The sequence below is a fragment of the Arachis ipaensis genome, chromosome B5 (genome assembly GCF_059453495.1).
Source record: "Arachis ipaensis isolate K30076 ecotype BB chromosome B5, ASM5945349v1, whole genome shotgun sequence".
In the NCBI taxonomy this organism is placed as follows: domain Eukaryota; kingdom Viridiplantae; phylum Streptophyta; class Magnoliopsida; order Fabales; family Fabaceae; genus Arachis; species Arachis ipaensis.
In genome coordinates, this window is record NC_142440.1 from 4,216,988 (window position 1) to 4,222,594 (window position 5,607).

Below are 5,607 nucleotides of genomic sequence, written 5' to 3' on the forward strand. Positions count from 1 at the left end.
TGTAATCCATTCCATCAGATTTTCCTAACGAACCTGTACCTAAGCTTAGATTCCCAAGTCTAAACGTCTTCTGATTTTAATTCCATTCAATGAAAACAACCCAGACTACTTGTTACTTCTTAATTTGACCAAAACCCAAAGACATGGACAATTTGATAGGGAATTTTTTGGTCATCATGTCAATTATCTTGGGGATAAGTTTTGAGTAAACCTTAAGAAAAGTGCTAACGTAGTAATGTTTCTTAAAAGATCAATTTAATAATAATACTCTAATTAAGGATAATGGTTACCTGAGTGCTTCTAATTTCCAAATAAATATATCTTGATTGTTTATTTTCACTACTCTCTACTAATACTATAAGTTTTTGTTTCTTAACTAATTAATGTGTTAAAAGTACTTAAATTTATGTATTGACGGTGGAAAATAATCAGGTGCTATTATATAAATATAAGTGGTTAATTTTCCCACTATTATATGAAATAAATTTTTACTACTTTTGCAACACCTCTTAAATAGATGTTAGCATAATTGAGTTTTATACATTGTTTATATATAGAAATTATAGTAAAGTATCAATTTAGTTTAAAAAATTTATGACAGTGACAATCCTCAAGAAAAAGATTAATAAGGTATGATTCTCCTAAAGATAAACAATGTTTAACAAAATGCTCCAAAATATAAACAAAAAAAATATATAAAATACTTTATCAAATATTGTTCATTTTTCCTGAACGAAAAAAAAATTGCTCATTTTTCAAAATTATGAGCGCCTTTTCCTTTAAAAACTAAACTGTGGACTAAAATTAAGGTTTACTCATAAAATTAAGACAACAATTTATATGCAATTGACTTATATGTAAAATTGATAGTTAAAAATTATCAGATAACATTTTAATCAAACATATAAAATAATTTAATGATTATCAATAATTAACTTCACATAAAACCAATTGCATGTAAATCTGATAACAACTATGATCCACACTTAAAAAAGAAAAAAGAAAAAAAAAGTGGTAGTTAGAGCATCTCCAATAAAATGTTTTTAGAATATTACTTTTGATATTTTCAAGAAGTGAATTGATTTATACTTAAATTCTGCATTGAAGTTGATTTATGAAATAATGAAATCGGTATCACCTTAGAGATACGGCATTACCTTGATGGAGAACTAGTAAAATTTTGTCATTCGTATAAGGTTTAATTATTCTGTTGGTCCTATAGTTTTGCAAAATTTTCAATTAGGTTCCTATACTTTTTTCCTTTTAATTGGGTCCCTGCACCAAATTTTTTTTTAATTAGGTCCCTCTTGGCAGTAATTGGCTTAATTTTATAAGGACTCAACTAAAATAAAAATTTGGTGCAGGGATCCAAATAAAAGGAAAAAAAATGTAGGAATCCAATTAAAAAAAATTTGGTGCAATGACTCAATTAAAAGAAAAAAAAAAGTGCAGGGACCTAATTAAAAATTTCACGAAACTATAGGAACCAACAGAATAATTAAACATTCGTATAATTATGTTGATGAAATAATTTAAAATAGGTTTAATTACTCTGTTGGTCCTATAGTTTCGCGAAATTTTCAATTAGGTCCCTATACTTTTTTTCCTTTTAATTGAGTCCTTACACCAATTTTTTTTTAATTAGGTCCCTGTACTTTTTTCTCCTTTTATTTAGGTCCCTATACTAATTCTTTTTTTTTTAGTTGGATCCTTATAAAATTAAGCCAATTACTACTAAGAGGAACTTAATTGAAAAAAAAATTAGTGCAGGGACCCAATTAAAAAAAAAAAAATATAGGGACCTAATTAAAAATTTCATAAAAATATAGAGACTAACAAAGTAATTAAACCTTTAAAATAATACAAAATTCTAATTGAACTAATACTAAGCATTGAAGGAACAAATTTCACTTTTAATTTCAAAGCACTATTTATAATGTATAATCTACAAATATTCTTATAAAATTCAAAATAAAATAAAATTAGAACTAACATTAGTGATTAGGAAGCAAACAATTTATTTGGACTGAAACTTGGTAGAGCTGAAATGCATGGTATAGTACAAGGGGATAGTGAAGTGTAGCATATCACATTGTGAAGAATCACCAACCCTAGAAACGTTACCATTATTTATTTCATCTGCCACATTAAATAGTTGCGTCCTTTCATAAACCAAATTGGCATCTGAATCTCAATGCACAACACAGACGCTGCCTCATAATAATATGAAATACTCCATACTAACCATAAACTTTGTTTGGTAGGTGAAACCATGGACCCATACAAATACAACATCCAAATTAGTAAAAGGTACTGCCTAGTGGCTACTATCATAATTGGAAATTAAAAAAGGAAAATTGTTAATATTGTTGAGCTTTATTTATACACACACATCTTTATAGATTCATCATGGCCACCAAAAAATTGACAAACATAACACACCAATTGTCATCAGTGTTTTAGTAATGATATTATTATTATTATTTTTTTTTGGTTTCCCACGTTATTCCCCAACTCGATAGGTCAAGGACTAATCCGTCGCGGATCTGAGCTCCATTTAAGGGTCTGCCGCTGGCCAATGGGTTGCTGCATGCACAAGGCGGGATTCAAATCCCCGACACTTGCTTAAGCGGACGAGTGAGCTGACCACTCGACCAACCCAAGTTGGTTTTTTAGTAATGATATTATGTTACCTTTATATCGGACATGGGCAACCTTATATCATGTGATACTAACTTCACACTTCACATAATCACATGCATGTGGCTTATATGTGGTTAAAGTTTCATCAATACTTATTGATGAGGTACTAACAAACCCTAAAGTTAGATGGTCCATTATCGTTGGAGTAAATTATGCACCCACATCTTTTTAAATTTGGTGAAATTTAACTTGATTTTCATCTATTTCTGAAACTATAAATTGACATTTTTCAAAACTTAGATAATTATACATCCAATATTTGCTATTTTTAACATTGAACATCACTGTAAATATAATAACTAGATAGTAAATATTTTCACTCATTTTTTTGATAATGTTATTACATGATTATATATTAAGTAATTGTACAAGAACAAGTTTAACAACCTGTGTCATGTACGGAATAAAATTAAATTTATTAAATTAAAACTAACATATTAATTATATAAATTATAACTTTCTAAATATAAAAAATAAATATATAAATGCAAATATAATTATTTGACCAAAAAAATGATAACATGATATATATATTATTGCAATAAACATGAGTTATGAATATAAATTTTTATATAAAGGCCAAATAATATAATACATTATTCTAATTTCAACTATTGAATTATAATAAACTATTTTAATTAGGATGAATTTATTCTTAAATTACAATATCATACGCTTATATCATCTTAGTAACTCATTTCGTAATTTCTAATAAAATTTTTAAAATACTTAGATTACATAATTTACGATAATAATAATAACATAACATATCATGACTTTTCAACTAAAAAAAAATATATTTATTAAAGTATTAAATAATAAAATAATTTTTTTATCTTTATCATTAATTAGTAAATTTTTTATTAAATTTTATGACATTAACCATAGTTTTGTAAACCGCTAACAGCAAGTTGTGATTACGTAATTAATTAATTGGATCCACAAATAATTTAATAACCTAAATTGGCTTTGTTTTTATTCAACTGTAACACACTAAATATGACAAACGATGGTGAAAATGAGATATTTTTTTCTTTTGTGGGTCATGAACAAATTAATTACTGAAACGTGTCAAAGAAAGTACTCTTAGATGGGACTTGAGCTGTGGGATTGATCTTGTGTGATAAAGTTAAAAAGGACAAAACTTAAATTAAGTAGGGTTGCAAGTTGATAGAAACAGTGTTAGATCGATTAAATTGACCATATCACGTTCAAGCACTATCGAATTTCTGACACAATATTAATACGTTTTAATTCATATGAAGGTAGTTAACTCGGTTAATAATATCTATCCATCAATTAATGCTATCAATATAACCATTCAATTTCACACTCAATGCACATGCTGGCTGCTGTCAAAACTCAAAACAACAAAATAAATGTTTGTTTTTGGTATGTGTTACCGAATTTTCAAAGATGTATAGTAAACAAATAAAAATATATATATCAAGTATGTGTATATATATATTATCTCAAATATTTTTTTCAACAAAATAATTAGTTATAATAATTTAATATTGGTTTAATCATTCTGTTGGTCCTTATAGTTTTATCAAATTTATAATTAGATTTTTATATTTTTTTTTTCTTTAAATTGGATCTCTATATTATTTTTAATTTTATACTTAAGTCATTCCTAGTATAAAAAATATCAGAATTAATTGCATATTTTTTTTTTTTACAAATTAAAGGTATTCATAATTAAAAATTTAACTAAATTTTTGACCCCATGTGTTTTAGGAGGAATATCCTGTTAATTCTAACGTTTTTTACATAAAAATGACCTAATTACAAAATTAAAAGTAATGTAGGATCTAATAAAAAGAAAAAAAGTATAGGAACCTAATTAAAAATTTGATAAATTATAAAGACTAACAAAGTAATTAAACCTTCAATATTTCATAGCAAAATAATTAAACTTATCATGACAAAATAATTAAATTTTTTTATGAATACCAACTACATATTTTATAATATAATTGAATTTTTGGTGTCTATGTAAAATAATTTTTAAACTTCACTTACTAAAAAAAGTCTTGTATTTTTTTATTAACTATTAAATAAATTTAGTTCTTTATTTTATTATATGTTATATGAATAACTCGGTAATTAGGTTTACGAGATTTTTTTTAATTAAACGTACTACATGTATTTTTATAAAAAAAAGATTAATAACAAATTATTTTCTAAAAAATATTGCACTTCTTACTAGACCTAAAATGCACTAGCATTTGATGTATATCACATGACTGTTTTAATTTTTGTGTTAGTATTTTTATTTTTATGATTTAATTAAAAAAAGTAAAATAAATGATAAAATTTTATTATTTTACTGTTTTTTCGTAAAAAATTATACAAAATGAGAACTACTAAAAATAAAAAACGGTAAACATTTTTTCCCAAACCAAGCGTGTCCTAACTAATCAAGATTACGGAATATATATCAAGGCCCATATAATTATTATTTATTCAATTTTTTTTTTTTTTTTACAAGAATGATTGTGCCAAACTGCCAATTAGGTAGGAACATCGAATCTAAATAACAAATACGGAAATAATGTCGCTGATCTACGTTAGATTTGATGTATCATATACATACCACATTTATTAGTCAGTTTGATCCTATACAAATAGAAAATAAATAATTAAAATATTACTTGACCAATATTGTTTTAATGTATTTGTCTTATACTTGAGTTAATACTAACTAATTTTTCAATTTTTCATTAAAAGTGTTAATCTCTTACTATATTTTCTATAAATAAATAATTAATTGTTATTATTATAGTTGTGCTTTACTTCTGCTCTTATTATTTAAATTTTTTAATGTCAAATTTATCAATATTTAGATCATATTATAGAATTAAAAAAGTTAAATCAACTTCATAAAAATTGTGTCATTAC